Below are 12,709 nucleotides of genomic sequence, written 5' to 3'. Positions count from 1 at the left end.
ATAGAACTACCACCTCAAAATAACCAACAGAAAGCCCCTCAAATTACTTATCCCCCTTTCTCTTCCAATGACGAGATGCTTCACTCTATTGCGCAAGGACAACAAGCCATGGAGAACACACTTCACTCTACTATCCTCAACAATCAACCCTCAAGTTCTAGTGCACTTTCTTTTCAACCACATAATGATCTCTCCATCCCATCACCACCCTCCATGGTAGAGCACTGATGAGCGGATAATTTATACGCTTTTTGGCATTGTTTTCAGATAGTTTTTAGTATAATCTAGCTACTTTTAGGGATGTTTTTATTAGTTTTTATGCTAAATTCATATTTCTGGACTTTACTATGAGTTTGTGTGTTTTTCTGTGATTTCAGGTAATTTCTGGCTGAAATTGAGGGACCTGAGCAAAACTCTGATAAGGAGGCTGACAAAGGACTGCTGATGCTATTGGAATCTGACCTCCCTGCAATTGAAATGGATTTTTTAGAGCTAAAGAACTCCAAATGGCGCGCTCTCAACTGCGTTGGAAAGTAGACATCCAGAGCTTTCCAGCAATATATAATAGTTCATACTTTATTCGTGATTAGACGACATAAACTGGCACTCAACGCCAGTTCCATGCTGCATTCTGGAGTCAAATGTCAGAAACACGTCACGAACCAGAGTTGAACGCCGAAAACACATTACAACTTGGCGTTCAACTCCAAAAGAAGCCTCAACTCGTGTAAAGTTCAAGCTCAGCCCAAGCACACACCAAGTGGGCCCCAGAAGTGGATTTCTGCATCAATTACTTACTTCTGTAAACCCTAGTAGCTAGTCTAGTATAAATAGGACTTTTTACTATTGTATTAAGTGCGGTCTTTTGACCATTCAGTCTTTTGATTACGTTTGGGGGCTGGCCATTCGGCCATGCCTGAACCTTCATCACTTATGTATTTTCAACGGTGGAGTTTCTACACACCATCGATTAAGGGTGTGGAGCTCTGCTGTACCACAAGTTTTAATGCAATTACTACTATTTTCTATTCAATTCATCTATTCCTGTTCTAAGATATTCGTTACACTTCAACATGATGAAGGTGATGATCCGTGACACTCATAATCATTCTCACCTATGAATGCGTGACTGACAACCACTTCCGTTCTACCTCAGACCGAACGCATATCTCTTGGATTCCTTAATCAGAATCTTCGTGGTATAAGCTAGATTGATGGCGGCATTCATGAGAATCCGGAAAGTCTAAACCTTGTCTGTGGTATTCCGAGTAGGATTCAGGGATTGAATGACTGTGACGAGCTTCAAACTCGTGATTGTTGGGCGTGATGACAAACGCAAAAGAATCAAGGGATTCTATTCCAACATGATCGAGAACCGATAGATGATTAGTCGTACCGTGACAGAGCATTCGGACCTTTTTCACTGAGAGGATGGGATGTAGCCATTGACAACAGTGATGCCCTACATACAGCTTGCCATGGAAAGGAATAAGAAGGATTGAAGGAAGGCAGTAGGAAAGCAGAGATCCAACAGGGACAAGCATCTCCATACACTTATCTGAAATTCCCACCATTGAATTACATGAGTAACTCTATCTTTATTTTTTGCTTTATTTATTATTCGAAAACTCCATAACATTTACTATCCGCCTAACTGAGATTTACAAGATGACCATAGCTTGCTTCATACCAACAATCTCCGTGGGATCGACCCTTACTCACGTAAGGTATTACTTGGACGACCCAGTGCACTTGCTGGTTAGTTGTGCGGAGTTGTGACTAAGTGTGGTTCACGTTTGAGAGCGCTACCAAGTTCTTGGCACCATTGTTGATGATCACAATTTCGTGCACCAAGTTTTTGGCGCTGTTGCCGGGAATTGTTCGAGTTTGGACAATTAACGGTTCATCTTGTTGCTCAGATTAGTTAATTTTTCTTTTTTTTATTTTATTTTCTTTTCAAAAAGTTTTCAAAAATATTTTTCAAAATTCTCCCTCTATTTTTGAAAAATCCTTCAGAGTTTTTAAGAATGAATTCTAAAGTTTCAAAATGGTATGCTAAAGCTTGGCTGGCCATCAAGCTTTAGACTAACCTGGTATAATTTTTGGAATTTTGATTGAGGACTTTGAATTCATTACTTCCTTTTTTCTATATGTTTTCAAAAAAAATAAAATAAAATCCAAAAAAAATAATAAAATTATAAAAATCAAAAATATTTTTGTGTTTCTTGTTTGAGTCTTATGTCATGTTTTAAGTTTGGTGTCAATTGCATATTCATTTTGTTCTTGCAATTTTCGAAAATTCATGCATTCATAGTGTTCTTCATGATCTTCAAGTTGTTCTTGGTAAGTTTTCTTGTTTGATCTTGATGTTTTCTTGTTTTGTGTCTTTTATTGTTTTTCATGTGCATCTTTGCAATGATATTGTCTAAGCATTAAAGATTTCTAAGTTTGGTGTCTTGCATGTTTTCTTTGCATAAAAAATTTTTCAAAAATATGTTCTTGATGTTCATCATGATCTTCAAAGTGTTCTTGGTGTTCATCTTGACATTCATAGTGTTCTTGCATGCATCATTGGTTTTGATCCAAAATTTTCATGTTTTGGGTATATTTGTGTTTTTCTCTCTCATCATTAAAAATTCAAAAATAAAAAAATATCTTTTCCTTTTTCTCTCAAAATTTCGAAAATTTGGGTTGACTTAGTCAAAATTTTTTTAAAATTAGTTAGTTCTTATAAGTCAAAGTCAAATTTTCAAATTTTAAAAATCTTATCTTTTTAAAACTTTTTCAAAATTCAAATCTTTTTCATTTTTCTTTCATGATTTTCGAAAATTTCAAAAATTATTTTCAAAATCTTTTCTTAATTTTATTTCAAAATTTTCGAAACTTAACTAACAAGTAATGTGATTGGTTCAAAAATTTGAAGTTTGTTACTTTCTTGTTAAGAAAGGTTCATTCTTTAAATTCTAGAATCTTATCTTTTAGTTTCTTGTTAGTTAAGTAATTAATTTTAATTTTAAAAAATTAAATCTTTTCTAACCATATCTTTTTAATCATATCTTTTTATTTTATCTTTTATATCATATCTTTTTTCAAAATTTTATCTTTTTTTTCAAAAATTTGATTTTAAAATATCTTTTCTAACTTCTTATCTTCTTATCTTCTTATCTTTTCAAATTTGATTTTCAAATCTTTTTCAACTAACTATTTGACTTTTTGTTTGTTTCTTATCTTTTTCAAAATCACCTAACAACTTTTCTCTCTCTAATTTTCGAAAATACCTCCCTCTTTTCAAAAATTCTCTTTTTAAGTAATTAATTGTTTTAAATTTTAATTTTAATTTTATTTCTTATCTTTATTTTCGAAAATCATTAACTTCTTTTCAAAATTATTTTCGAAAACTTCTGTCTCTCATCTTATTCTATTTATTTATTCATTCACTAACACTTCTCTTCATCTCAAATCACTGCCCCTATCCTCACCTTTGTGTTTGGATTCTCCTTTCTTTATTCCCTTTCTTCTTCTACTAACAATAAGGAACCTTTTTACTGTGACATAGAGGATTCCTCTTCCTTTTCTGTTCTCTTCTCTTTCATATGAGCAGGAACAAGGAAAAAGACATTCTTGTTGAAGCTGATCTAGAACCTGAAAGGACTCTGAAGAGGAAACAAAGAGAAGCTAAATTACAACAATCCAAAGACAACCTTGTTGAAATTTTCGAACAAGAAAAGGAGATGGCAGCCGAACCCAACAACAATAATGCAAGAAGGATGCTTGGTGATTATACTGCACCTACTTCCAAGTTTGATGGAAGAAGCATCTCAATTCCTGCCATTGGAGCAAACAATTTTGAGCTGAAACCTTAATTAGTTGCTCTAATGCAACAGAACTGCAAGTTTCATGGACTTCCATAAGAAGATCCCTACCAGTTCTTGACTGAATTCTTGCAGATCTATGAAACTGTTAAGACTAATGGAGTAGATCCTGAAGTCTACAGGCTCATGCTTTTCCCTTTTGCTGTAAGAGACAGAGCTAGAGCATGGTTGGACTCTCAACCTAAAGATAGCCTGAACTCCTGGGATAAGCTGGTCACGACCTTCTTGGCTAAATTCTTTCCTCCTCAAAAGCTGAGCAAGCTTAGAGTGGATGTTCAAACCTTCAAACAAAAAGATGGTGAATCCCTCTATGAAGTTTGGGAGAGATACAAGCAGATGACCAAAAGATGTCCTTCTGACATGTTTTCGGAATAGACCATGATAGATATATTCTATTATGGTCTATCTGAGTTCTCTAAGATGTCACTGGACCATTCTGCAGGTGGATCCATTCACCTAAAGAAAATGCCTGCAGAGGCTCAAGAACTTATTGACATGGTTGTAAATAACCAGTTCATGTACACTTCTGAGAGGAATTCCGTGAATAATGGGATGCCTCAAAGGAAGGGAGTTCTTGAAATTGATGCTCTGAATGCCATTTTGGCTCATAACAAAATGTTGACTCAGCAAGTCAACATGATTTCTCAAAGTCTGAATGGATGGCAAAATGCATCCAACAGTACTAAAGAGGCATCTTCTGAAGAAGAAGCTTATGATCCTGAGAACCCTGCAATAGCAGAGGTAAATTATATGGGTGAAACTTATGGAAACACCTATAATTCATCATGAAGAAATCATCCAAATTTCTCATGGAAGGATCAACAAAAGCCTCAACAAGGCTTTAATAATGGTGGAAGAAATAGGCTCAGAAATATCAAGCCTTATCCATCATCTTCTCAGCAACAGACAGAGAATTATGAACAGAGTACCTCTAACTTAGCAAATTTAGTCTCTAATCTGTCTAAGGCCACTTTAAGTTTCATGAATGAAACAAGGTCCTCCATCAGAAATCTGGAGGCACATGTGGGCCAGCTAAGTAAGAAAATCACTGAAACTCTTCCTAGTACTCTCCCAAGCAATACTAAAGAGAATCCAAAAAGAGAGTGCAAAGCCATTGATATAATCAACATGGCCGAACCTAGAGAGGAAGGAGAGGACGTGAATCCCAATGAGGAATACCTCATGGGACGTCTCTCAAGCAAGAAGGAGTTCCCTTTTGAGGACCCAAGGGAATCTGAGGCTCATATAGAGACCATAGAGATCCCATTAAACCTCCTTCTACCATTCATGAGCTCTTAAGACTATTCTTCCTCTGAAGAGGATGAAGATGTAACTGGAGAGCAAGTTGCTCAATATATAGGAGCTATCATGAAGCTGAATGCTAAGTTATTTGGTAATGAGACTTGGGAAGGTGAACCTCCCTTGCTCATCAGTGAACTAGATACATAGGTTTAGCAAACCATACCTCAAAAGAGACAAGATCCTGGCAAATTCTTAATACCCTGTACCATAGGCACCATGACCTTTGAAAAGGCTCTGTGTGACCTGGGGTCAAGCATAAATCTTATGCCACTCTCTGTAATGGAGAAGCTGGGGATTATTGAGGTACAGCCTGCCATATTTTCATTACAATTGGCAGACAAGTCAGTAAGACAAGCTTATGGATTGGTAGAGAACGTGTTGGTAAAGGTTGAAGGCCTTTACATCCCTGCTGATTTCATAATCTTAGACACTAGGAAGGAGGAGGATGAATGCATCATCCTTGGAAGACCTTTTCTAGCCACAGTAGGAGCTGTGATAGATGTTAACAGAGGAGAATTAGTCCTTCAATTAAATGGGGACTACCTTGTGTTTAAGGCTCAAGGATCTTTTTCTTTAACAATGGAGAGGAAGCATGAAAAGCTTCTCTCAGTACAGAGTCAAACAAAGCCCCCACAATCAAACTCTAAGTTTGGTGTTGAGAGGCCACAGCCAAACTCTAAGTTTGGTGTTTAATCCCCACATCCAAACTCTAAGTTTGGTGTTGGGAGTCTACAACATTGAACTGATCACCTGTGAGGCTCCATGAGAGCCCACTGTCAAGCTATTGACATTAAAGAAGTGCTTATTGGGAGGCAACCCAATTTTTATTTATCTAATTTTATTTTATTTTCATTGTTCTTTTATGTTTTATTAGGTTCATGATCATGTGGAGTCACGAAAAAAATATTAAAATTAAAAACAGAATCAAAAACAGCAGAAGAAAAATCACACCCTGAAGGAAGGACTTACTGGCGTTTAAACGCTAGTAAGGAGCATCTGGCTGGCATTCAACACCAGAACAGAGCATGGATCTGGCGTTGAACGCCAGAAACAAGCAGCATCCTGGCGTTTGAACGCCAGGAATACACCCTGAGGAGAGCTGGCGCTGAACGCCAGAAACAAGCATGGAACTGGCGTTCAACGCCAGAAACATGCTGCAGTTGGGCATTGAACGCCCAACATAAGCATTACTTCGGCGTTTAAACGCCAGAATTGTATGCAAAGGCGTTTTACATGCCTAATTGGTGCAGGGATGTAAATCCTTGACACCTCAGGATCTGTGGACCCCACAGGATCATCTCAGGATCTGTGGACCCCACAGGATCCCCACCTACCTCAACTCACCCTCTCTCTTCTTCTTCACATTCATCCTCTCTTCCCCATAAACACTCTTCCCCAAAAACCCTTCACCAATCACCTCAATCTCTCTTCCCAATTACCCACCTTCACCACTCACATCCATCTACCCTTCCCCATAATCCTCACCTACCTTCAAAATTCAAAATCACTTTCCCACCTAACCCATCCAATATGGCCAAACCTTAACCCCTCTCCCCCCACTATAAATACCCCTCCATTCTTCTTCATTTTCACACTACACAACCCTCTCTTCTCCACCTTGGCCGAAACACAACCTTCTCTCCCTCTCCTCCATATCTTCTTCTTCTTCATCTATTCTTTCTTCTCTTGCTCTAGGGCGAGCAATATTTTAAGTTTGGTGTGGTAAAAGCATAGCTTTTTGTTTTTCCATAACCATTGATGGCACCTAAAGCCAAAGAAACCTAAAAAAAAAAAGAGAAAAGGGAAGACAAAAATTTTTTTCCACCTCCGAGTCATAGGAGATGGAGAGATTCATCTCAAGAGTCCATAGCTCAGTAGAAGAGCATTTGACTGTACATCAAGAGAGCATAAGGAATTCCCTCATCAAGAAATCCCTGAGATACCTCAGGGGATACATTTTCCTCCACACAACTATTGGGAGCAAATAAGGATAAGAGCACCAAAATCACTAGGGATCAAGCAACAGAGGCAAGGAAGAGACATAAAGGAGCTCAAAAAGCACCATTAGTCCTTCAAAAAGGTGCCACCCTCAGTAAGGTGGACTCATTCCTTAACTTCCTTGTTCTTATCTCTGTTTTTCGATTTTAATGCTATATGTGTGTTTATGTTTTGTGTCTCTACCTCATGATCATTAGTATTGAGTAACTATGTCTTAAGGCTATGAATAATTCCATAAATCCTTCACCTTTCTTAAATGAAAAATGTTTCTAATTCAAAAGAACAAGAAGTACATAAATTTCGAAATTATCCTTGAATTCAGTTTAATTATATTGATGTGGTGACAATATTTTTATTTTCTGAATGAATGCTTGAACAGTGCATAATTTTGATCTTGTTGTTTATAAATGTTAAAATTATTGGCTCTTGAAAGAATGATGAACAAAGAGAATGTTATTGACAATCTGAAAAATCATGAAAATTGATTCTTGAAGCAAGAAAAAGCAAAAGCTTGCGGAAAAAAAAAAGAGAAAAGGGCAAAAAAAAATTTAGAAAGAAAAAGAAAAAGCAAGCAGAAAAAGCCAATAGCCCTTAAAACCAAAAGGCACGGGTAAAAAGGATCCAAGGCTTTGAGCATCAATGAATAGGAGGGTCCAAGGAAATAAAATCCAGGCCTAAGCGGCTAAATCAAGCTGTCCCTAACCATGTGCTTATGGCATGCAGGTCCAAGTGAAAAGCTTGAGACTGAATGGTTAAAGTCGTGATCCAAAGCAAAAAGAGTGTGCATAAGAACTCTGGACACCTCTAACTGGGGACTTTAGCAAAGCTGAGTCAAAATTTGAAAAGGTTCACCCAGCTATGTGTCTGTGGCATTTATGTATCTGGTGGTAATACTGGAAAACAAAGTGTTTAGGGCCACGGCCAAGACTCCTAAAAGAAGCTGTGTTCAAGAATCAACAAACTTAACTAGGAGAATCAATAACACTATCTGAAATTCTAAGTTCCTATAGATGCCAATCATTCTAAACTTCAAAGGAGAAAGTGAGATGCCAAAACTGTTCAGAAGCAAAAAGCTACAAGTCCCGCTCATCTAATTAGAATTAATATTCATTGATATTTTGGAATTTATAGTATATTCTTTTCTTTTTATCCTAATTGATTTTCCGTTGCTTGGGGACAAGCAACAATTTAAGCTTGGTGTTGTGATGAGCGGATAATTTATACGCTTTTTGGCATTGTTTTTAGATAGTTTTTAGTATAATCTAGCTACTTTTAGGGATATTTTCATTAGTTTTTATGCTAAATTCACATTTTTGGACTTTACTATGAGTTTGTTGTTTTTCTATGATTTCAGGTAATTTCTGGATGAAATTGAGGGACCTAAGCAAAACTCTGATAAGGAGGCTGACAAAGGACTGCTGATGCTGTTGGAATCTGACCTCTCTACACTCGAAATGGATTTTCTGGAGCTACAGAACACCAAATGGCGCGCTCTCAACGGCGTTGGAAAGTAGACATCCAGAGCTTTCCTGCAATAGATAATAGTCTAAACTTTATTCGTGATTAGACGATGTAAACTGGCGCCCAACGCTAGTTCCATGCTGCATTCTGGAGTCAAACACCAGAAACACGTCACGAACCAGAGTTGAATGCCGAAAACATGTTACAACTTGGCGTTCAACTCTAAAAGAAGCCTCAGCTCGTGTAAAGTTCAAGCTCAGCCCAAGCACACACCAAGTGGGCCCCGGAAGTGGATTTCTGCGTCAATTACTTACTTCTGTAAACCCTAGTAGCTAGTCTAGTATAAATAGGACTTTTTACTATTGTATTAAGTGTGGTCTTTTGACCATTCGGTCTTTTGATTATGTTTGGGGGCTGGTCATTTTGCCATGCCTGAACCTTCATCAGTTATTCTTCCGATGGTTACCTGAAACTATAGGTTGATCTCGGTCGAGATCTTCTGTGTTGGTCGGAGCCGACGTGTCCGACTTGTGGAACGGAGAATGCTGCTGATCCTTTGTCACCGAAGGGTGGGGGGTACCTGCAAGGGACTCTGATGCTTAAGTTAGCAAGGGTATTAAGCAGGTATTGAGTAGAATCAGAGTATGAGTTATACCTGGGTGCTCTAGTGTATTTATAATGGTGAGATGTGACCTTCTTTGGATATGATAAGTTAGTTATCTTATCTTATCTTATCTTTTGTCGAGGTCAGCTTATCTTTCATGGAACCGCCCTTATCTCTATAGGCTTGGGCTGCCTTTGGATCGGGGTCGTATTCCTTGAGTTGGACTCTTCTTTGGGCTTTCCTATCGATTTGGCCGAGTTCTTTACGAAGAAGTCGGTCCGCTTGACCTAAAGAGGTCGGTCGCTTTGCTATTGAACATCCCAGCTCAGACAGCTCGACCCAGGGGATGAACAGTGCCCCTGCTTGAGCTCAGTCTTCTTTTTTGGGGTCGAGTCCTTGACTTCGGTCCTTCTCTAGTGAAGCCGAACTCAAGCATTTAGTCGATTCCTTTGTAGAAGCTTTTTGAATGTGGAACGTTTTTCTCTAAAAGCGCATGCTTTTATATCAGCGCTTTGGGAATGTGCGAGGGTTTAATACCTTCGTTAATTGGTATTAATTGCCCCGTTTTTCCTTGTGGCCTTTTTATTTTGAATTTGCGATCAAAAAATGGTTTCCCTTCTTCGCTCCTCTTCGTAACTTCTCCCTTCGTTCTCTCGCTCTCTGTCTTTCGCCCACATTTTGCTTTTCTTGTGTTGCGGCGTCGTTCAGTGGTTGGTGATTCCATTTCTCCATCTCCAACTTTTCTGAAGCTTCCTGTTTTTTCCAGGTTGGTTCTACTTTCTTTTCGTTTTGCTTTGTCTTTAATTCTCTGGTAAATTGTTGATATTTGTTTGAATGTCGTAAAAGTTTGAACCTTTCTTATGATCTTGTGTTTTCTTGTCACTGTAATGTATTTTTTCTTCTTCGTGTATTCCTGGTGTTTCTTCTTTGCAGTTTCTCAGGGGTTTGCATGTTCTATTGTTGCTTCTGGCTGTTATTTTTGGAAAAATTGTTTCTTGCTCCTTAATTTCAAAAGATCCTTGTTGTTGTACCTTTGTGGGAGATAATGATACCTATAGTTTGCTTTTTGCTTGGAGTGCATTTTCTTGATTTCCTCTTGATACTTTTTAGGGTTTTTGCTTGAGTCTGCAAAAGGTTGTGTTTTTGACGATTTTTTGCTTGGTGTTGTTGACAATGCTCTTTGCTGGTAGACTGTAGAAAGATAGTGGCTTTGATGATTTTTGTGTTTCTACTTTCCTTTTTCGAAATGCTTTGTTTGTTTGAAGTCTTCTTTTCTTGTTTGAGAGATACTGAGATGCGAGCTGTAGATTTTTCCTGAAAACCTTTCTTTGTTACTGCCTCCAAAGGATGCCCCAGGACTTTGGTTTTAGTCTTGGGGTTTTCCTTTTCTGTTTGTTCGCCTGTGTCGTATTAATCGAGTTGTTTTGTCCTTCGTCTGAGATGTTTTTAGTAATCCCATCTTCTTTTCTTATTGTAGGATTAGTTGGCCTCATGTCTTCTCGCAATAACATTGTAGAGATGTCTTCCAGAGTTCCCGAGGGGATGTCCGATTGGCTGGACTCCCTTGTCTTGATGTGTGTCTCTGTTGTGGATGCTGAATTTTGCGTAGAGCTGAGGAAGCGTCATACGATATGTGGTAATAGTGCCTGGGAGAGGAATTATGAGCTTGTCGCTCCTGATTCTGATGAAAGGGTTTGTTTTCCTACCTCCATCGAGGGAGAGCGTCCCTTCTTTTATGCCTATGAATATTTCTTCAGTCAGTTGGGCATTACTTTTCCTTTTACTGCTTTCGAGACTGACCTGTTATGGTCGTGTAACATTGCCCCATCCCAGCTTCACCCGAATTCCTGGGGTTTTGTCAAGATCTTTCAGCTACTTTGCCAAGAGTTAGGCGTAACACCTTCTCAGACTCTTTTCCCTTATCTGTTTGTTTCTGCCAAGCCTAGTGGTTCTTCCAAAAAGAAAGCTTCATGGGTTTCTTTCAGGTCTGCCCAGGGCCATAAAGTTTTCGCCATGTATGACGAGTCCTTTAAGGATTTTAAGAATTACTTCTTTAGAGTTCGTGCTGTCGAGGGGGCCCGCCCCTTTTTTCTTGATGAAAATGATGAGCCTTCTTTCCATCTAGAGTGGCAGAAGGATGTGAGAGTGTCTCGGTATACATGGGAGATGCTTGACGAGGTTGAGCGTGCTTTCGTTGTTGTTCTTGAGGATTTATGGGGGGAACCACCCCATCTTGATACAAAAAGGTTTTTGAATGACCCGTCCTTGGTTCGGACTATTTTGGGTACTTGTCTGACTTGTTTCTATACTTGTTTTCTTAGTTTTGCTTCCTCTTCTTGTGATTGTAACCCTTTACTATGGCTGATTCTATATTTGCAGAGATGTCTAAAAACAAGGACTCCATGAAGGCCTTCAAAAAGGCAAAGAAGGCAACTGCTGCTCAAAACATCTCGGCCAAGGTAGCCGGAGAGGAATCTTCTCAGGTTCCAATGAATCCTCCTGTGCCGAGTTCTTCAGGGCCGAGGAAAGCAATTCCTATTTCTCGGGTTCGTCTGGTCGATCCTCCACAGACTTCTACCGCTGCTTCTGGTGCTCCTCCCTTAAAAAAGCAAAAAATGTCCGAGCCCTTTAACCTGGATGCCCTAGATTTTGATGCTGTCGAGTTTGTTGACCAGCAAATTGACCCTATGGTGGGCTCTCCATGGATGATATGTCTCTTCTTCAGCATCTGAAGTTTATCACCAAAAGTAGTGTGAAAATGGCACATATGGGTGCGGCTATTTTCCAAACTGTTCAGGGGATCCCGATTCTTGCCACAAAATCCTTCATGGAGGAGGCCAAATCAGAATTTGATCGGATCAAGGGTCTGAAGGAGGAGTTGGAGGTGAAGTTGGCGAAGGTAGAGAAGGAACTAGAGGGTGAAAAGGCCAGCTCTATTGCCTTGGCTGCTTCTTTGAAGTTGGCGGAGGACATGGCACTGAAGCACAATGATAGCTATGTCTCAGCTTATAGGGAGTTGGTGCATCTCCGGGATGATTTGGAAACTGCTCGGGTTGATTATGCCGAGCTTCAAGGTCACCTTGTGGGCAGCGTGACTGCCGCCTCTGAGAACCTAATGGAGCAGTTACGGATTGTTGCTCCTGATGCCGATTTGACTCTCGTTAGTCTTGATAACGTAGTAAAGGATGGCAAGATTGTCCCAGATGATCCCGATGATGATGTTGAACCTCCCTCAGTGCCTTCTATCAAGGTGTCGACCTCCTCGATTCCTCTAGTTATGTCTGATCCGGATTGTCATATTCTAAACCAGGATGATAGAATTGTAGATACTGTGCCTATTCAGGCTCGCCCTCCTTCTCCCTGTACTGATGCTGCCGGGAAGGCTCCCGATCTTTGCTGATCTTCTTTTTAAGTATTTGTGTAAATAGCCCGGTTTGTGGGCTTTTAAACTGTTTTATTATTTTGTTTAACT

The 12,709-nt window shown here is 39.2% G+C and overlaps 1 non-coding gene across 1 annotated transcript; it reads right to left on the bottom strand.

The window, feature by feature from the left end:
• Positions 1–4,130: 4,130 nt before the first annotated feature.
• Positions 4,131–4,234, bottom strand: LOC130947765 (small nucleolar RNA R71). Its single transcript, XR_009072795.1, has one exon. It is a non-coding gene; the product is annotated as a small nucleolar RNA R71 (small nucleolar RNA).
• Positions 4,235–12,709: the final 8,475 nt, after the last annotated feature.

This window comes from Arachis stenosperma, chromosome 1 (genome assembly GCF_014773155.1).
Source record: "Arachis stenosperma cultivar V10309 chromosome 1, arast.V10309.gnm1.PFL2, whole genome shotgun sequence".
Taxonomy (NCBI): Eukaryota; Viridiplantae; Streptophyta; class Magnoliopsida; order Fabales; family Fabaceae; genus Arachis; species Arachis stenosperma.
The sequence above is the reverse complement of the archived record's forward strand: the minus strand, read 5'-3'. Positions and strand labels throughout refer to the sequence as shown.